Below are 22,639 nucleotides of genomic sequence, written 5' to 3'. Positions count from 1 at the left end.
GAAATGCTGTAGCATTCCTGTTTCAAGAGATACGTTATGAACTCAATGGAGTTGAAATCGACCGCACGCGCAATGTCGGTATTACAACCCTTAAGATGTACGTTTCAGCCTCACCCTCTGATTCAAACAGTTTGGAAAATGCTGGGTGGTTCATAGCCGCAGCGGATGGGGAGGGTGGACAAAGCCGATTTACCAAGTGCATCCCACTAAAAATGCTTATGGGTTATTTTGAGGATATGCAGCGAATAATTATCAACGCTGAAGAGGAACTTATTTTGGTGATGAGTGCAAGTGATGCGAATTCAATCTCTCAAACAGCTGCAAAGAATGTTCAAATCAAGATTAATAGCATCTCATGGAAAATGCCTCACATCACCATTGCCGACGAGGAGCACTTGAAGCTCTTAAAAGTTCTGAATGCTCGCACCTACCTACCACTAACTTTCCAATCATAGGCGATTATTTTGAATACCCAGTCCTACCTACAGTGTCCACACATACTTGGGCTATTAAAACATCAGTGCAGTTGGAAGCACCTCGATTCATCATACTCGCATTTCAAACTCAAAGGCGTGCTAATGTATCAAAGGACTCGACTGAATTTGACCACTGCAAGTTAACTAACGCCAGAGTCTACTTGAATTCACAATACTACCCATACGAGAATTTACATCTACAGTGGGACAGCAATGTATACAGTCAGGCATTTGACATGTATGCGAGATTTCGAGCATCTTACTATGAAGGTGTTGAAAATGAAGCATGCCTACTCAGCCCACAGAGTTTCAAGAAGCTAGCGCCAATAATCGTGATTGACTGTTCAAAACAGAATGAGATAATTAAATCAGGGCCTGTATATGTATGGATTGAATTTGAATCTTCAGCAAACTTACCTGATGAGACTTCGGCATATACTCTCGTTCTGAATGATCGTCTCATTAACTACTGTCCGCTCACTGGTGTAGTGCAACGAGTTGTATAAATTAATACTCACTCTGTTAGGTCTAGGGCAGATCACGATGTTACCTGAAGGTGTGAGGATCGTAGCTGACGTTCCAGGATTTTATTATGATGAGTGCAGGCGATTCATAATTAAAGACTCTACATTAATAGCATTCACGCATTGTGATGGAATAGTAGGAACATTTGCATCAAGAGTTGAATCGCCGAAACCGCTGGAAGACGTCAATAAGACAGTCAGAAGCGCAATGTGGCTAACAAAATTCTATCATGGGATTCAGTGGGATGACCCTGGCGTCTCTTATAAACATTTGCTGCAAGTGTTGAGAGTATTTGATCACAAGGAGACAATAATCTACGTTAAAGGCGATGAGAAGATTAGCTGGCTGCGTCGAATCTTCAAATATGCGGCTACCCAGAACCTGGAATACTACGATTGTCCACCTATCCATCAACTTAGTCAGTGAACATGTGAATAAGAAACAAATAGTTTTGTGTCTGCATGTGAAAATGTAAAATTACTTTTAAAATGGCTCACAAATAAATAAATTATTTTTTTCTCCATAAGAATACTTGTTGTTTTCTTTCTGTGACACCTACATCCATAGAAGTAAGTTTATTGGTGATACTGTGCATGAAGTGCATTCCGCTGGAGCTGTCTGAGCCAGTTTACCTGCTTCCACCTCGGCTGCTCGGCGATGAAAGTGACAGGACCTGAAAGAGGGAAAGTGACAGGGTCCACTTCGTCAGATGCCTGCTGTTTAAAGTGACACGACCTGGAAGAGGGTGCTGTTGTCTGTTTGCAACCGGCGGACGAAGCCCAGGACTCGTCATTCAGAATTCGTTTGTGTCTTTAAAGCAGTAAAAACATTATACCTCTCCTCTCTGCAGTGCGCTGTGGCTCTATCAGCGTTTTGTATATATCTATCATTTTTTTAATAAAAAAGAATGATCATGATCGACGGTAAAATAATGACATTAGAAATTTTTTTGCAATAAAATGAGTTAGTTTATTTTCGAATTCAGAATTTTTTTTAAAGTGTTTGCGAAATATCAGTACAATCATGGAGTTTTTTTTCACATTATATGAGTTTACAGATACATTATTTCTGATCATGTAAAAAATGCAATTTCTGCTCTTTTGCAGATACGTGTTTTGCATTATTCATAAGTAGTGTGCTGAGATGACTATATATATGTATTACAACTAAAGCGGAGGTATCACAAGCTAATTACAGTATCTTACAAGGTAAATAATAGTATAGGTAGTAAAGTTCCACAGGAAAGACTTTTTATTAACTAATGGCAAACGTATTTTTACTTTTTACTTCAAGTTAGCGGCTCTAAAACATTTTCCAGTACAAAGACCAATTGAAAATACATTTCATTCAAGTAAGTTGGTCTAAACATTTTTTTCCCCCTACAACAATAACCAGATGAACATACATTGGTCATTATAAGCATTTGATCCAATAAAATGAACACACACACACACACACACACACACACACACACACATATATATATATATATATATATATATATATATATATATATATATATAATGAATTTAATTTGTGGAACTCACATACCTAAAACTAGTTCTGACTGGATGGCTAGTGGCAGGTGAAACTTATAAACTAAAATCTATAACAACTACTCACATCGAAGCAGATATGAACTGTATAAAATTGTTTTTTTTTCTTCTTCATTATAAAAGGTCCTTGAAGGTCTTAAATTTTATCTTTTTGTTCATATATACATTAACTAGTAATACTCGTCAAGAAATATATACAAATATATATAAATAATTTTTAATAATTTTATTTTTAGTTTGTTGTTTTTTATTTTTGTTTTTTTTATGATTTTTTCTTCTGTATAATAAATAATATTTATATTTACACACAGACAAACTCAACACAGGCTCACACACTCAGACATACACAGAAGTACGCAATCTGATACACACCACAAAACACTCTCATTCAGTATTTACACTATGATAAAAGGGTCATACTACTACTCTGCAGACACTCTTGTCATCTTTCTCTCCCTCTCTCTCTCTCTCTCTCTCTCTCTGTCTCTCTCTCACTCTTTCTCTCTCTCAGTCTCTTCCTCTCAATCAGAGTCCCCCATCCCTTCTCTCGCTACAAGTGAGCAGTGTGAGCACAGGCGAGTTTCAATGCCGTCATCACAGATGACCCTTTTATCGTCATGAGGCGACAGATCGATTTTAAACTGCAGCACAGTGTATACCTCGTGCGCTATCGATCGAATGCTAGTTTGCCTGACCATATGCGGTGGCTGCGGTTCAGCACCGTGAACACCACCACGTAGGCAGTGCAAATAGTCATCGATAGACTGAGCTCGTGATGCCATTCGCCGTACCCCCTTAGCTCGTCTCTGAGTGGGACCTTCCAATGTGCAATATGCATACATCTTGGACCAAAGACCTACAAACTCTAAAACCCATGAGACCGATAACATTCTTGTTTCGTGGAACATTACCATAAGGATTATCGGCCGCATAAGAAGACGTGTCGAATTCATTGGCGTGGTACCTAACTACTTCATATGGATCGCAGTTCACCCAATAGATGAAACTATCTGTATCCATATAAAGTAATTTAGGATCTGCGAAATGAGTTTTCGGGAACTCATAATGAAAGCGGTACATGTGGAATTTGGATAGGTCTAGTATGCACATCCCTATGTAGATAGGTTTAGTAAACTCTTCTGCAGTTTTAGCCATCTTCACAGCAACAAAGTTCTTATTGAAACTGGTGACCCATTTAAAATTTGGTCTGGCAATGCATTTTCTTACGGCATAACACCCATGCCATTACGTTTTAATAAAAATTTCACGTCGTTCCATCAAATTCTCCATAGTTCTACCGAAATTTGAATTATTCATTAATTTATAAAAATCTTTCTCAAAGTCACATGACATGTAAGTTCTCTGTCTCGTATTCAGATCAATATATTCCTTCAACCAGGGGGACTGCTTGAAGGAGATGGCCCAGGTGATTTTAATGAGCTCCATACCCAAGCTGAGGCATTGCTGGAGGCTACGACGATGAGTAATGTACCTCTGCTTGTCCCCCAGTGGCGTCATCAGTTTCGGTGTGGAACCTCCTTGTGGAACTAGTTGCTCTGAACACAGCGACAAATCAGCATGCGCGTCATGCAAACTAATAGGGTATGTGAGTTCTGCCTCCACAACATACCCCACATGAGAATCGGCGGCCATACCCCCCCCCCCCTGATTATTCCACTTCATCCCGTGCATTCATCTTCGGACAGCCATGTAAACTCGTCAATCGGCAGCGATTGCATCATAGCGTGCCCGCATAAATTATTGATGTCTAGATACATTATCTAACTTGAATCAAGGAATGCTTTGAACCTGTCATCCATCCGTCGGTTATTTGCTTTCGCGTGTCTATGAAGACATTGGCAAAGCCCCCCACGGATCCCCTGCTCGAAGAAAAGAAGCATGTCAGAATCGGTCAATAATTCGATGCTGCACTTCGTTTTCTTGAGCATCGCATCCCAAGACAACCCAGGTGCCATGTAATAAAAGGCGGGGTCCAGAGAATATGTGGTCAAACATAGACTCCGCAACTTCTCGAAAACGCCCGCAAGCAAGCGCATGTCTGTGTACTCTCCTAAATTAGGAATATTGAATTCCCGCCAGACATTCACGGCACGTTCATACTCTGCATTCGTTACGGTGTCGCCTGTGAGGTTGCTGGAGAATGCAGTTATGTCGGTAGCCTGGTTTCGTCGAGTTTGGCCGTGCTATCCACATACTCGTATGGGAAAACGCCTTTCCTAGTCACAAGTTGAAACTTTTCCTCATCGGGAAACGCAGCTCGAGTGATATGCATTTCTCCATGAGTTAGAGTCTCAACAAGTTTCTGTAGTGGTGCCTGCATAAAACGTAGTGTATCGAGGAAGCACAGCGTAATTCTCGGCGTCATTCGTTTGGAGAATGAAATACACTCCTCAACGCTCTCAGGAAGGACACTGACCTGATCTTTCTCCAAACCGAAATCATCCACGTGCTCAACTAGAAAGTGAGTGTCATACCGACTTAAATTATGGAAGAAAACTGGCATGTGCCTAGGTAATCGGTACTTCAAATTGCATGCATTGTGAGCTGCACCGCGGAATTCCCCTGTAAGATGACAGTGATCCCTACGAGGAGTTTCCGCTTTTCTGTCTAACGGCAGCCCACAAATATGACACTCGGTGGCGTTATTATACAAATCTTCATTCTCCTTCGATTTGGTAATGGGAACGTTGCCGCTGTACAGTGTATCAACTTCCAGTAAAAATTTTTCGAGCTGAGAGAGCAACCAAGTCGATGGATTATCCCCGACGTAAGATTTGTATCGGTTAAGGTTGGTGTCATATGACAATACAATTTGGTACGCTGCAGTATATGGTACGTGTTTCTCTGTAAAGGTAGTGTGTGAGGTCGTAGGATCGCCTTCACAGCGGGTCACAGAAGCGAGGAGGCACTCAAAGTCGGCGTACACACCGCTCATGGTGGTTTGTTTTCCCGGCTAGGCATGATAACCCGTACCGCATCCTTGGAGGTACGGTCTACTAGATGCGTAGCTAATAACTGTTCAGATGAGAAATAATTAAGGCACCTTAAACAAATATGTTTTACACAACAATGAGGTGGTAGTTGGGAGGAAAGGAGCTGGGACGTGTCCTTGATCCAGACATAGTGATAATTGTCACCTTAAGAAAAGAGAAGCATATTTACATGCTCACTGGCAAATTTTGAGAAATGGAGGGGGCCGACTACTGGCTCATCTGACTTGCTTTCCTTCTCCAGGCCATAAACGTGTACCCATATTCCAGGATTTTGTGCCTCGAATTTAGGTATGTCCTGGACCTTGACGGGGAACTCAATACCATCAAAGTTATAATATGTGACTTTGTATGTACTTTGTATGTACCTGGATGATGAGGGCTCTATAATTACACTTTCTTTCACAAGCCAGGATTGACCATGCAAAACAAGTCTGATCTTTATTTTGGACATAAATGCATGCATATTTATTTGGTATATGTTTAGGGAGCTTGATATAGCTACACCCTCCATTTAAGGGATCATGGACACGTATACGGATGTCCATGTGTAGAATTCTGCTGAGTGCCTTAGCTGAGCCATTGACTTCCATCTCGGAAAACCGGCCCAATATGACACTCAAGGTGAATTTATGAAACCACTCGGCGACTGATGTGCTCCACGTTATCACGTCATTATCCCCCCAAAGATGATGGATGCTGGTCTCTCCATCACCAGACTGAACTTTGGGGGGGGGGGGGGGTGATAACTCAATGCAGAGCACTGCACTGCACTTAACAGCGGGATAACGCGAATTTTGGACGACCTTGAGAAGCTCAGTTTCTAGGACAGGGAGGCATAGGTTTTCAGAGTCCAACAGGATCGCCGTACCCCCCTACCCGGTTTTCGATCCTAGTGATCAAGATTCGCTCCTCAAAGGCGTCCGCAATCGCAGAGTACTGCAACTGAGGTATGGTATCGCCGACCTGACCTACTTCTCTAAAAGGGCGGTAGAGAGAACTGCCACTAGCCACAGGATCACTAATGCTAGAGCTATAACCAGGTGAGGCGTGCTGTACCTCACACGATGGTGGTGGTGGTGCACGTGCTGGCTGCTGTGAGGGACCAGTCTGAGCAGGCGGGGACGTGCTCTGTGACCTTGGTAGCGGCTGGAGGCGCAGGTGATGCACGTGGCGGCCGGCAGGCGCCAGGCTGCGTGACCTCGGCGATGGCAGATGCAGCTCTGCGCGCAGCGGCGGGGGGCGTTCTAGCCGGAGAGGTACGTCCCCGCGGGCGTTGCTGACGGTCCAGTTTGGCCACGACAGGGACAGGCACGCGCGCGACTGCAAGCTGGGAGTCGACCGCTGTAGAGATAAAATTAAGTAAGTACACTGTCTATGGCGATTAATTCTAACGAACACAAACGTGGTTGTAATGAGAGTGAGTAATTGCCTTTCTGGCACTGACTCCAGGGCACGAATAATTGATCTGGGCAGTCTATTGCCCCCTCAAAAAATTCATCGAGTCCATCATCCAATAAGGACTTACAGTCACCTAGAACAAAAAACGAACGATGCGGCCGACGATGGACGAGTGAGAAAGATGAGCAGGGGGTGGCTCCTTACGTGAATGAGTTCACTAACAACTCTGGTGGCTGAAAGCTGAACTACGCAGATGCTTCCAGCACATGAGGGAGGGCTGAGCATTTTATAAAATTATAGAAAAGTAATTGATCGTATTTAGAATGGAGAGTGAATTGAGGACTTGAGTTCATAAAGTGTGTTGAGATGGGTGATTTATTATTAAAAGTATGGTATATAGGTGTAACTGGATGTTCATGGTATTAAGAATGGCGTTAGTAAGGCTGAAGGACATGATTTAAAAAGTATGGAGATGATTATCGTTAGCCATTTTTTTTTCTTGGTAAAGGGAAGGTTAAGTATTTATATAAAATTTTGTTGAGTTCTTATTTTGTGTAGATGTGGATTTGAGTTGCGAACTTCGCGTTAGATCGTCTTGCGGAGGGGATTAGCTACGAGCGCGCGATGGATTGCAGTATTTCGCGGTAAACTAGCGAGCGATATTCTCGGGTTAGGTACTGGAAGGCGTGCTGTGGCCATGTTCTAGATCGCGTGGATTGAACAACAGTATTCAGTTCATAGTTAGAATATTTACGGAGGAGTATTTCAGACAAGTGTACAAAGGTGGCGACTGTGACGTGGGCGGCCTCGCGCTTGTGGCACGAGAGAGAGAAGCAAAAGTGACTTAGGTTAGCGGCTTTGTTTGCTAGAAGTGGAGTACACATTAGTACATGTTAACGAATAAACATGGATCGGTAAAGGGACATAGTGGTCAGTAGAGAGTTTAACTATTTCATTCGTCCAGGTGGACGAAAATTGATTTGAGGTCGAGGTGGACTTTGCATTTTCGGACGAGAGACGTTAATTAAGTGGTCGATTCAATTAAACAGTGATGGGCACTTTATGTTATATTAAATTGATTGTGCACACGACTAGGGACATGCAATCACTCTTGTATACAGGAGTGTGTTGCTAATGAAAGGATATTGTTTGGATAATGAGAATAGGGTGATTAGTTAAGTTAGGGCCGAACACACATGCTGTTGTGGAAGTTTCCAGTCTTAAGGAAATAGCTTTTGGCGCAAAAAGCGTGGCATGGCATTCTTTGTCCGAGAAATACACGTGGTAGATGGTGAACGGTTGGTCTTGGCAGGTACTAACTTGTTCGGGAAAAACAATTTTGGCGGGAAACGTGTAGGCAACGGACAGTTGGAATGTCAGCAAGTGTGAGTAAAACAAGTTTTTACAAGGGCAGTCGTGAGGTAGGTATGGACAGGGTGCAACGTGTCCTGCAGAAAGAAAATTGGTGGGAAACATGTGGCATGGCTTTCTTTCTTTCCTAGAGATATGCAGGTTTCAACATGCTTCTTTGGCCAGGGGGTAGACTCTCCTGTCTGGGATAATATGTTGTTGTTGTTGACGAGAACGCTGGACCGGCCGTAACGTGGGGGTATGCGGTCGCTCCCTTACCTGTGGCGACCGTGGCAGGTAGGAGTAGGACCCTCTGCTGGCGACGATTTCAACTAAACCAGTTCTCGTGTGAATGTCGTGGTGAGCGCACTGGGTGCAGCTGCCATCTCCAAGATGTGTGTACTAAGTGAGACGGAGGACAAGTGACGACCGTACTTACTGAAATAAAGACTTGCATCATCCTTTCCTGCCAATTCACAGGAGGTGACTTATGTTAGTACAAGTGCCACTTATTATTATTATTATTATTATTATTTGACATGGTTACGATAGGTAAGCAGTGAAAAAAAATATAAGTGAGTGGGAATGTGGGCTATTTCGTACATGTGATAGATTATGGTGTTGGAATTTGAAGTTGGGACAGATTTTTGTAGTGAGTGTAAAGGAAATGATTTTCTGACTGCAGATATTGGACATCTTGATTCTATGTTAGTGGAGGCAGGCAAATAATAATAATAAATGATAAATGGTAATAAAGGCCAGTACGGTTTTGCATTCATTATCCTGTTGGAATTTGAATTTCGCGCCTATTTTTTCTGGAGGCTTAGGTTAGTGGACATAGCCCAATTGGTCTATTTTCCCGCCAAAATTCAAAATTCCCGCCATTTTTTCTGGAGGTTAGGTTAGTGGACATAGCACAGTTGGCCTATTTTCCCGCCAAAATCGGCCATCTTGGATGACGTCATGCGCTGTTGCCAAGTCTACATGCCGCCATCTTGGATGATGTCATCGCCTCCATCTTGAATAAATTTGGCAACAATACAGCATGTCATAGCACATAGTTTGCCCCACAACTCATGTTAACTGACAGTCGCTTGCCCCATGCCGGCGCATAAATACAATGCTGCAGTTCCTTTGTTGTTCAGAAATACGATGGATTGTTTCTTCGGACATGCATGCATGCATAAATGCATGCGAGTCCGAAACAACATTGCACTGTATTTCTGAAGAACAGATGTAGAGCAGTATAGTACTGATCGAAGAAAAGCTCTCGTCCGACGAATAAATTTTGACCATTATTTTAGTCACATTGCTTTCGTTTGTTTACGTGCATAGGACACGTTTCAGTTGTGGTTCATATCCTTCAAACGGCTCTAAGCACTACGGGACTTAACATCTGAGGTCATCAGTCCCCTAGAACTTACAACTACTTAAACCTAACTAGCCTAAGGACATTACACACATCCATGCCTGAGGCAGGATTCGAACCTGCGACCGTAGCAGTCGCGCGGTTCCGGACTGAAGAGCCTAGAACCACTCGTCCACCGCGGCCGGCTCGGTTGTGGTCTGAGGAAAACATCAACAGCACTGGAAATTATGAGCAATGTGTCGCAAAATGACTTGCGCACCAAGATGTAACCTATGGATGCTAATATCTGTAAGTAATGCTTTCAGGTGTACCTAGTGACGTAAGGAATTGCTGGTATCTCCAACCATTCAGTGCTTACTTTTCCGATTTTTCTGTACCACTACACACTTCCTTCGGTTACCTAGTTAACGATTCCTTGATACCTGAGGATGTATCCTATCAATCGATTCCTTCAATTGGTCAGACAGGGCCACTGTTGTTTATATTAGTTCGATCCTATACTTCTTGATTATGTATTCGATTTAGCTATCTTCAGAATTATTCTGTATCAAATTTCAGATTCTACAACGATGAATGCATGACTGTTGTATGCTTGCCATCATCCTCCCATAATAACAACGTATGGGGGGTGTGTGGGCATAGCCAGACCTTCTGAAACTCATCTGGACTGGTCCCCTCTAACTAAAGAATAGGCTGCCTCCCCCTTCGGGAACCATATGTTGGTCTGACTGCTGTATAGACGCCCCTTCCTCGTTTTTGCATCTACAGTATGGCTGTCTGCACCACTGGTGCAGACACGGCACCCCACCTCTGTGTGGCCTTGTTGCTAAACTGTGGAGGAGGAGGTGGGACTGGAGTATTGCAGTCTACGCTGTCCAATATTTTCCTTGGTTCATAAATGACATGAGGGTATCACAGGCTCTCTGTCTCCTCCCTTGGACTCATAATCGCCAGGTAAGACTGTCTATACGTCTACTGAATCCTTTAAGTCTTCTTAGTCTTTGTTCATATTTCTAGAATGAAATTTTCATTCTGCAGTGGAGTGTCCGCTGACATCCTGGCAGATTAAAACTGTGTGCCGGACCGAGACTCGAACTCGAGACCTTTGCCTTTCACGGGCAAGTGCTCTTCATATTCTAATATAAAATTAAGTATTTGTATCTCTAGGTATACAGTTAAAACAGAATGAAGCGATTACCAGTGGTTATAGATATTCCGTAAGGAGAAAATTTATTTTAGATTCTTTATAGGTATTTTGTATGAAGCCCTTGCCGACACAGACAGTATGTAAGCGACAACATTTCGTAACATACATTAATTGATGCATCAGAAGTGAGCGATTTGTGTTGTGGAATGGTTTTGGACAAAGATATTTCACATAACCCCAGGAAAAGAAATGAGTTGGTGTCAGGGCCAGAACTCTAGCGGGCAGGGAACGCAGTACCGTCGTGGCAAGGACGACGGATTCAACGTTTTGGGAGGTGCTGATTCTAAAGTGTGCAGCGGCTTCCGATTCGCAGCTCTTGCATAACGATGGAAATTCTGAAGTTAATTTTACATTCTCTGTAATGCTTATCAATGTACTGGTAAGTGTTAGCTGCAGTCAAGTGTCACCGCTGTAGTGATTTTGGGTTGGCCCGTACGGTGGGCCCCAAACTGTACGGTCTCGGTCCGTGTCGCTGGCCTCCCACGCCCTACGTTATAACGCCCACAGCCGCGCTGTCGCAACCGGGACTCAGTTTGGAGCACAGACAGGATTTCAGCTGACCGCAGACCTCTAACCGCCTGCGGTCACAGCTGTGATATGACGTCAGTACTCGTGTCCGCTGTTCCAAGACACACACGTAAACACGTGGAGCTTCCCGGCGCACATCCGCAATGACGTCGGTACGCAAATACGCGTTCCTGCGACAGTGGCTTTCCGCCAAAGGCGAAACATGGCCTTAAATGGCAAGTACGTGTATACTGGATGGAGGCCACGTCTGTGACAGGTCGTGTCACTTAACACTAGCCTTAAAATGGTTATGCAGGTTCTTAGCTAGGACTTCAAAGTGTCAGGAAAGACATTCACAAGCTCCACTGACACACGTGTGAAGAATGTGAAATATGCATTTGAGAATAATTAGTCCACGACATTTTTCAGTTAACCGAGTAGCAACAGAGTTTCTCAATCGCATCATATAACTGGCCATCACCAGAAGCAAATCTTGTAATACTGTTTTCAGAAACATTGTACTCAGAAAATGAAAGCATTAGATTAGAAAAAGGTTTTTACTTGTTGCACCTTCGTTTGCCTTATCACAATTCACAATGTTTTAAAATTTCACAAAGGTTCCAAAATATACTTTCAATTTTATTTGTGTCGTTAACAAAATATCAAACCAGAACACACGACGTTTTAACAGATTCTACTTTTGTTTACTCATCAGTGAAAACAGTGAATCTCGTGTGTCTCAGTTTTCCTGCAAGTTCGTTCTACGTTGTTATGGCTCTCTGCTATCACATTATTTATGATCTGGAAAGATTTAGTTCAACGCAGTTAGCCGCGTGGCCTGAGGCGCGTTACCACGGTTCGGGCGGCTACCCCCCGCCGCAGGTTAGAGTCTTCCCTCGGGCATGGGTGTATGTGTTATCCTTAGCATAAGTTAGTTTAACTTAGATTAAGTAGTGTCTAAGCCTAGGGACCAATAACATCAGCAATTTGTTTCGATAGGAACTTATCACAAATTTCCAAATTTCCTTTTCAACGCAATTGTGTAGCGTCACAAATTTTAGAATCAGGAAAGCGACTGTGAACTACGCCGTCCAGGTGATTTTGCAAGAAAGAAACGAAGGTTGTTCTGCCAGGAATCCTGCCAAGTCAACGTGGGCATGATTATTTAAAGACACATCATTTGTTGCTCATGTACTCGAAATTGTCTACCTTTTATACGACACCACTTCAATTTTTTTGACATTATTTTCAGTTATAAAATGTATTTTGACACATATCAATTCAGTCACAACATTTACGTTACAGATGCTACATACAGCCCTTTCTGAGTACGATTCAATAGCGCCGAACCAACCTTTACAGTCACGAGGCGTTTCCCACACTTTCCGTATTTTTGTTTTCCAATCTTACATTTAAACAAGGCCGCTGTACATTTCTTGGGAGTACTAGAACCTCTATCACTGTCTTCTATTCCCACTGAGATCGTTTTGCACTACTTAACACCTTATAGATAGCTCACTGCCCTCACCTGAACCAGTGACTTAACTGTAATGGATTTCACTCCCGTAAGAGCGAGCCACTGCGCACCTTGCGAGGCAGTCAGTGCATTCAGTTCCCCAGCGGATTCACCACGGGGAATGACCTAAATTTACTTACGCAGCTGCAGCATAAGGAAATTGGGTAATCGCACGACCAGACAAACTGACATGTAGGTTGCTCAGAATCGTATTTGTGAAATAAACTGCCATAAATTAAAGAAATCGTAAAAACTAAAATAACAATAAAGATGAAATCTTATCAAAAGTAAGCGTTTAAGGAGCATGATCCGAAGGGTGGGTCGTAATGTCCGTGCGCCATCGTAAAGTATCGTACATGCGCGATCCAGATCGTACGGCTCGAAAAATTGCGCGCCAGCCGAAAATTCCAATTGTCGCCGGACTTTTGTTAAAAAATGGTTCAAATGGCTCTGAGCACTATGGGACTTAACATCTGAGGTCATCAGTCCCCTAGAACTTAGCACTGCTTAAACCTAACTAACCTAAGGACATCACACACATCCATGCCCGAGGCAGGATTCGAACCTGCGACTGTAGCGATCGCGCAGTTCCAGACTGAAACGCCTAGAACCGCTCGGCCACCGTGGCCGGCCGCACTGTACATTATTGATAATATAAAATGTACACGCTTATAAGCTTACGACGAAACAAGAGATCCGGCCACCTGATATTCGTGTGAACTCAAAAACTTGTAAGTCTTGCAGATAAGCAAATTATTCTGCAAACAGGGAACAAACATTCAACTTTGTCCGAATGTGTATAAAGTCAAATTATTCCTACGCTATGAACAATTTCCAAGCCTTTCCCTTGATAAAATACGACAGAGTGATGAATGGTTGTGGGGTGAGACCACGAAGACAACACAATGTGTGTGCTCTGCGAGTGTCCCAAGGAAATCTTATTAACTGGTGAACTTTGTGTCACTCACGTCATGTTGATGAGGGACAAGCCCGTGCCAAAGACTTCACTGGGATTAACTGTACATTTAATGCAAGTGTTTTTGTCGAATAAGAAAGAGGAATGTACCTATCAACATCTGTTACCGGTGTGTAAAGGCTGAATGACTATTCACAACGGAGCTACGCATTGTATCGTAGTTATTCAGGGGGCATTGTAACACCCCACATTCAAAGTAACTGTGTTTTTTTAGAACCTTTGTGTTAAGATTGTGACCACAGAGTCGAAGTTTTTCTTTGTATTATCTGTGTAATAAAAGACGGCGCGGCCTTCAAATTTTTTGAGACCAGCTAGGAGAACCAGAGTGTTCACACGTGTCTTTCTGCTGTCCAGCTTCCATAATGTGAGCAACAGGGACTGTAATTGTAGTAATATTACAACATACTAGCTTGTCTTGAGTTACTTAAATGCTGTTTTATTATAAATAATCCAGTTCACGTGTTTAATTTCATCATTCACTGTGTAACAACTTTAATTTTCAGCGTATCTAGCAGGGAAGTCGAAACGTTTCTGTGTGTTACTGATCCGTCACTGGCGTGATTTTATTGCTAATTTAAAATGTTCTTTCTTATCGATTACATGTGCGGCTCCTGCAAACGTTAAAAAAAGTTTGTGTTTTTCTAAACCAAGCATACACCATAAAACGACTACCGAACCGCGATATGCAAATTACATGTACTAAAATTCGGTCTGTCTACATCCTCTTTTGTGCTGCGCCAAACACCAATCTCAGACGACATTCTTCATTCTGATAGCACAATTCTGAAATAGCTCATTTGGCGAAAGTAGAAACGCCAACTTACATTTTTATAACTGTTTGTGATTCTGATACTGTATTCAGCCCTCTCCTCTGCATTTAACACTGCAATCCCCAGTGCACTCCTAATTTTACCACCCTTCCTTTTAATATAACCGAAGGTTGTCTTGACTTTTCTATTTGCTGAGTAAGTCCTTCTGACATTTATATATCACTTTTTCGATTTATTCACATTTCATGCAGCCATTCTGCCTTAGTTTTCATGCTTTTCCCGTTTACTTCATTCCTAAATGACTTCTATATCTTTATTCCTGAATTTCACTGCACGTTTTTGTACTTCCTCCTTTCGTCAATCAGCTGAAGTATTTCTTCTGTTACCTTCTCTGTGTTTCCTCTCAGTTGCCTACTTTTTAGCTATGTTTCTCTTTCCAAATTGTGTAGTTTCTCTTTCTATTAATGTCCATTCCTCTTCAATTGAATCTTTATTTCTTAGTATTTGTGTATCCCAGTTCTTAGCGCATTATTTCTTCCTGACCAACTGTTAAACTTCAGTCTAGTCTTCGTCGTTACTAAATTGTGATATGAGTCTACATCAGCTTCTGCGTGTACTTGATTCCAGTACTGGATCCCATGTCTCCTCTGATTTCGGAATCTCTGCCTGGCCATCACCCCACATCACCCAATCATTTCCAAATACATGCCTACCTCTACCACTCGTAAATACTGAACAGAGCACTCGCAATTACTACCTGCAAGCTATTGAAGAACACAGTCTTTCTCCTCTCTCATTATTACTGCCAAGCCCATATTGTCCCGTAAAATTTCTTCTACTCCTTCCCCTAAAACACATTACTGTTCCTCATGACTATTAGATTTTTACCTCCCTTCCATACTTAATTACCCGTTCAATACACTCACATACTTGCTCTATATCTTCGTCTTCTGCTTGCGACATCGGCGAGTATACCTGAACTATCGTCGTAGGTATTGGCTTGCTGCCGATTCTGACGAGGAAAACCATATCAATGACTATTCACACTAGCTCACTCCGTGACCTGTCTTCCTATTCATAACCTGTTATACAACTTCTCTACTGCTACACTCGCCAGACCATAAACCCTTGTCTTCCTTCCATTTCACTTCACTTTTTTGTTCGTGTTAAGGGAACGAATTACAAGGGAATTAACAGAAATTAATAGTTACAAAACATGTAAGTAGACCATGGACATTAACATGTAAACATGAAAAGGACAAAGAGATGTATAATTAACTTGCTTTTGCCCAAAAGTCAGCTACGTTCAAAGCATTACACTTAGCATACTGTTAGAAGTAATTGTACATAAATGAAAATTCATAAATATACTTAAGTATGGAATAACAGACATGAATTAAATTGTCTTCGCCCAAAGCGTTAGAATTGGCCAGCATAAAATCTTTTTCAGTGCATGACGACGGGTACAGACGTCAGTTTCGCAGACATCATCTCCTGCTCTCCACACTCACAAGGTGAGGGTCCTCTAGCGTATCCCCATTTTTCAAGAGTTTCTTTACGCCGCCCAACACCAGCTCGGAATCTGTTGAGGGACTTCCAGGTACACCAGCTCTCATTATCACCGGGAGGTTGTCTCCAGTCTAGAGGAGCAGTCTCTGCCCTCCTTCTCCACGCGTCTAGCCTTTGGTTTTTGTTGTTGTTGTTTACATAGACCCTTACAAAACTTTTTCTGGGCTTGAGGAGAGACGGTGCTGGCTGAGTGTCAGATGCCAAGGCTCTAAGTTACTTCACTCACCCGCACTATATCTGTACTGAGCCTTAGGATTTAATTTTTGAGTCTTCTGACGTTCAACGCACCGACTCGTAGAATATTACCCTTTCACTGGATAATCAGTCTCTTTCTCATGGTCTCCTCACCCTAGGCAGTCCCCCCCCCCCCCCCCCCAGCAGATCCGAATGGCGGATTAGTTTGAAATATTTTGCCAATGCAGAGACAGTCATGACACTTTTTCAGTTACATGCCACATTTCCTGTTGATACACTTTATGTGTCTTTAATGCAGTGGTTCTCATTACCTTCTGCATCCTCATACTGTTGATAACTGCTGATTCTTCCGTCTTATAGGGGCACTTTCCCACCCCTAGGCTAAGAGAGGGTCCTGAACTACCATCGGCTGTCCACCGTCTTCCGTCTTTGACAAGGCCATTGGAGAAACGAGGCTGACTTGACTTCTTATGCCAGAAGTCTTCAGCTGCAATTGCTGTTCATTTTTATTCAAAAATTAAGCAGAGCCGAGGTCAGAACCAGCGACACAGCACGTTTTTATTACTAATAGAAGACCCTAACCCACTTTTTTGTAATCTTATTACGGGAGGTTTTAAAGTGCTTAGTAAACTAAGGGATCGAGCACCTACTCCTTATTTTTCTTTTTTTAACAGACTGGAAAAATTATACAGGCAGGATTAGATCCTATGATCCTACGATTCGTAGCTAAACGGTCTATCACTTTTACTTTTTTTTTAAATTTCATTACACATTTTCTATTCCAAAGAGAATAAAACAATATCGTAGTTAGCTAGACATGGTACTGTCACTCTCCGTTTCCAGACGTTTTTCTTATTTTTTTTAAATTGAAACGAGACCAAGAATGTCAAAAGATTTGATAAACTGTGAATTAATATACCTGAAAACGGGCCATGACGAGAATACAACAAGGACTGGCTAACTCAACCGATGCCTTGACGACAAAATGCAAGGCTCAACATATTGGCAAGTATGTCGCTATAGCGCGCAGGCGCAGACACTTCCAGTGTGCAGTACTCATGAAATGGTAGAAGGCAAGTGGTTCCACACGGACTCTTCATCTACACTGTGCCGACCATAGTGTGTTTGACTTTGCCCTTGGCAAGTAGGAGGAGGCTGATTGCAAGGGAATATCACCCAAAAAGGCAGTCTCACCAGACAAGGTTGGGGATGCTTATAGTTTTTCAAGCCAGTTCGATTCGTGACCGTAACAGGTAAATCTATCTTGTAGCGTGTCTACTGCAGGAAAGCGACTGCCCTGGTCAGTGACTCTAAATCCATTACGGAATTGACGCTCATCGGCGAACAGAAGGCCATGCACAGCGTGCTACCACAAGGACGCCACCGCCACCGTAGAACTGGAAGGCTCAGTCTTTCAAGAAGACTGCTGCGATGACTGCTCACCAGCTGCCATAAAGTCAGTCCTCCACGTCACATTAACAAAAATGTGGTAGTGCGACGCTGCTTCTGTAGAATCTCAGCCCCGAAATATCTAACAGCAATATAAAATTCAACGGTCACGTTTTAACTGGAAATTCAATAGATCAACATCTACAGGCATATCTAGACTCCCCGGCCAACATTTTTAGGCTAATAGCGCCTTCAGATGAACGCCGAATGAGGAGTCCTGAACTCTTGAATTACGTTAGAAGATAATTTATCTCAAAGATTGATCCCAAATATTATAATCCATCCACTGCTACCATACTGTGTTTATGCTGTAGAAAGATTGCCATCAAATTTTATTACACACTTACGTCCTACTTACACTTCTTGTCGATACATTACACACATTAAATTTGCATGGTGAAACCTGAAGCATAAATGTTACCACCGGTCACACATGTACACACAACACAAATGGCGGTCACAAAGACAGGCCTGATAACAATCGTTACAATATGAACATATAAAATAGACAGAACACTAGCGCTTGTTACTGTTCTCACCCTATGCGACTTATTAATTTTCAGCGCTGCAGTAGTCATTGTGTTATCACGCAGTGAGAAGATAATTCCCTCTTCTTTTCTTTGTCGCTGTGTTGTGCTTCTATCGAAATGCAGACTGTACACCGCTCTACTGTCTGCTGTTGTCATCTGAACGAACGAACGTGGAACGCCACATTCACGCTTAGGAGAAAGTGGAACAGGGAAGGAAATGAAAATAAAATGTAAAGTTTGACTCACCAACCAATACAGGAAAAAATACCAGTGTTCTACCACCTATTTAATTGACATTCAAACACTTATGTGACGAAATGGCGCATAAAACCATGCCCATTAGCGTAAATTCACTTGCTTTTCTTCATCACTGGACCCTGACTCGGCTATGTCTTCAACAGTGTGTCTGCCATCCCTGCACTCGTACACACGTTGTGTATATTCCCGCACAGGGGAGACATGTTAACTGACAGTCGCTTGCCCGGTATCGGCGGATAAATGCGATGCTGCAGTGCCTGTGTTGTTCAGAAATACGATGCGTTGTTTCCTCGGACATGCAAGCGTGCATATATGCATACATGTCCGAAAGAACATTGCACTGTACTTCTGAAGAACACAGGTAGAATAGTTTGGGACTGACCGAAGAAAATCTCTATCTCGAAGCAAAACGTTGACCATTATTTTAATAACACTCTTTGCACAGTCGTTCGTAATCTAAAGGAGTGGATATCATGGTCAATGTGTCTCAAATTGCCCTGCGAATCAATATTAAACCTATGGATGCTAATATCTGTTAGTAGTGTTTTCAATTGTAGCTAATGACGTAAAGAATTCCTGATAGCTCCAACCATTCACTGTTAGGTTGTTTGCTTTTTCTGTTCTACCACACACTTTGTTCCATTACGTGACTAACGATTCCTTGATACTTGAAGACGTTTGCTGTCAGTCGATTCCTTCTATATGTTTCATCCATTCGATTATGTAACTTTTCGTTAAGAACTGAATTTACCCATCTTACCTTCAGCATTATTCTGTATAGGCTGCTGCCCCTCTACGGGAACCATATGTTGGTCTGGCTCCTGCACAGACGCCCCTTCCACGTTGTTGGATCTGCAGTACGGCTGTGTGCATCACTGAGGCACGCACGCCACCCCACGGCGGCGAGGGTCTTTCCGCCAAACAGTGCAGGTGGAGGAGGGATTGGAGTAATTTAGTGTACATTGTCGAATATTTTACTTCGTACATAAACGACATGAGGGTACCACAGATTCTCTGTATTCTCCGTTGCACTGATAATCAACAGGTAAAATTTGCTACTCTGATATCTATATGTCTACTTAATCGATTTAATCTTCTCCTTATATTCTTATATAAAATTTATAAATCAGTTATTTATATCTGTAGATATACAGCTAAAACCTAATGAAGCGGTTACCAATGGGTGTAGCTATTCGGATCAGACGAAATTTATTTTAGAATATTTGTTGGTGTTTGGCATGATGCCCATGGAGAGACTCACATCATGTAAGTGACAAAGCGTGTCACGCCATACATTTAGGTTCAAAATCGCTCTGAGCACTATGGGACTTAACTGCTGAGGTCATCAGTGCCCTAGAACTTAGAACTACTTAAACCTAACTAACCTAAGGACATCACAAACATCCATGCCCGAGGCAGGATTCGAACCTGCGACAGCAGCAGTCGCCTAGAGCCGCTCGGCGACACGGGCCGGCCATAGATTTAGGTCTACATGGCAGAGAGCGCAGTGGCGCCATGGCAAGGACGACGGATTCCGCGTTTTGGAAGGTGCCGATTCAAAAGTGTGCAGCACCTTCCAATTCACTGCTCCTGCACAACGATGGAAATTCTGAATTCCATTTTTCGTTTTCTGTACTGCTTCTTTCACTAATACAGTAAGGAAATAAGGTGAAAATAATGCTGAATTGAGGCATCAACCCCGTGTTGGGAGTAAATATCTGAACAGCTATCATTTCTTTCCTTTTGGAACATAGTACATAGTATCAGTCAGACATAAATGCCCTTCCGCCGCGTACTTTTAAACTTTGCAAGATTGTATCGACGCTGTTCACTCAATGAAACTTATTTCAACATCGAATTCAGTACCTATTAAAGACAGAAAGGACAGACTAATGCTCTTCAAGTAATCAAAACGAATATTTTCATTAGAATGTTCACAGGACAAATCAAGATCAAATATTTTCGTTGTGGAGTCCAAATGTTTCCTCTACAGTCAGCCTTGAATCTAACTACACGTTAGCTAGATAATTTTTGCCTGAATGTCTGTTGACAATCTCTTGCTTTTTTCTACCAGACCAGGATGTTTCGTAATATTAACCAACCAAAAATCTTATATTCTTTTCACAAAACTCAATTTATCCCCAATCATGTTCATAACTATTTCATATATTCGTACACCTGAAAGGGGTCAAATTGTCGTCCTTTCACAGAACTGCCGCATCAGCTGCACGTGCTGCGCCACTCTGTGCGGCTGTCAGTGGTCACGTGGTCACTCTCGCACTCGCAGACGAGCTCCTGCACGCCCACGCAGCCCTGACGCCCGCCAGAATCGTCTTAGTCCAGGGGCAGCGGCGACAGATCGTACAGCTACCACAGCACAGGTAACAGAGCTCGTGAGACCAGACACAAACTGTTGCGAACCACCTATTAGCAGTGAGACTGTGGGCACCCACACTTCTAGCTCCTTTCCCCTCCCCCCCTCCCACACACACCACAGCATCGACGTGGAGAGGTCGACTGGTGCCGCCAGGGCTTCCTTCACCTGGACGAAGGAATGGCGCGCCCTGGTCTTCAGCGACGCCAGCAGATACTGCCTGCATCCAAGTGACGGTCGTTTGTGCATACGAAGGAGAGCTGGTGAGTGCTACCTCAAAGAGGGTGCTCTTCCGAAACACACTGGCCTTACTGTGCCGTTCCTGGAGAGGACATGCAGAATGTTGTTAAACCTGTCCTTTTGCTTTTCTTGTAACAGAAAGATGGTGCGTTGTTCCAAGAGGATAATGCTCGTCCACATACTGCTCATCAAACTCAATGGCCCTGCAAGACGTGTGGCAACTTCCCTGGCTGGCAAGATCTCTGGACTCCTCTGCAGTCCAGCAGGTGTGGGCTATGATGGGACGACAAGTGACAGGTGCGACGTGTCAAGCGAGGACTCTTACACAACTACGTGACATCACGTATCCCAGGGCTGTATTCGCCAGCTGTACGACCCACTGGATCACAGAGTCAGCGCCTGTGTTGCCGCCTGTGGTGGCTACGCCACGTGCTAGTATGGATGTCTCAGGTTGGGTCGATGCCTGGTTCGTCCAAACCGCGTGTGCTATTCGTCTCTATGTGTTATCATTTCACGTACTCCATATGCACCATTGCAACAATAAATCTTGAGTCACCTATTAACCTCCAAAAGCACCATTTTTTTCTGGCAGCGTATTAGCAACCAAGAGCGGCAACATTTGCAGACAATAATCCTATACTATGAGATCATCAGCGTCCATCTTCCACCTCTAGTCCACGCTCGCCATAGACATTAAATCACGAGTAACTTGTAGTTAAAATAGACAACTTCACACAGAAATGTCCGTGGAAGCCCTGTAGGCTTGTTCTAGCTCTACTACTGATGTGGCGACAGTGGTTTGCAACTCAAACAGGGTGTGGGGTTACAAGCTCAGACGTCTAGGTTATAATTATTATGTATTAAGGAAGAATATTTAGAAAATGGCAGTTCAAATTTGCGGAAACTAGTCATCACTGTACGATCAATTGCGATTTCGGCAAATATAGTTTTCGAATCACAACACTTCATCATTTAAAGCTACAAGACTCTCTCTGTGCCACGTAATCCAATAGATGTGACTTTAATTATAATGAATGTAATCCAAATAGACACGTACAGGGCGAATCAAAAAGGAATTTGCAACTTTAGAATGATATAGAAATGTATTGAGATAACTTACAGAATCGGTAGGTGTACGATTATGCAGCAAACAAGCTGCATGTACTTCAGTCCATCAGTGCCCCATTCCGCCACCAGGAACGCCAGCGTTGTGCACAGTTAAGATGGCTGCTTTCACTGGTGTGGAGTGTGCCCGCTGTGTGTCCTGGTACCATGAAACGAACTCTGCAATAACTCTTCGGTGGTTTTATTGAAGACCGTGCGTATGTTCCTCCCGTAGCAAACAATTCCGCCGACCTGA

General features: G+C 43.0%; 1 long non-coding RNA gene across 1 annotated transcript; it reads left to right on the top strand.

Annotated features, from left to right (window-relative positions):
* Nucleotides 1-6,827: 6,827 nt before the first annotated feature.
* Nucleotides 6,828-21,795, top strand: LOC126427320 (uncharacterized). Its single transcript, XR_007576633.1, has 3 exons — nucleotides 6,828-6,930; nucleotides 20,876-21,302; nucleotides 21,418-21,795. It is a non-coding gene; the product is annotated as an uncharacterized LOC126427320 (long non-coding RNA).
* The last annotated feature ends 844 nt before the right edge of the window (nucleotides 21,796-22,639 follow it).

This window comes from Schistocerca serialis, chromosome 11 (assembly GCF_023864345.2).
Source record: "Schistocerca serialis cubense isolate TAMUIC-IGC-003099 chromosome 11, iqSchSeri2.2, whole genome shotgun sequence".
NCBI classification, from domain to species: domain Eukaryota; kingdom Metazoa; phylum Arthropoda; class Insecta; order Orthoptera; family Acrididae; genus Schistocerca; species Schistocerca serialis.
This window is presented reverse-complemented; position numbering and strand designations above follow the sequence as displayed.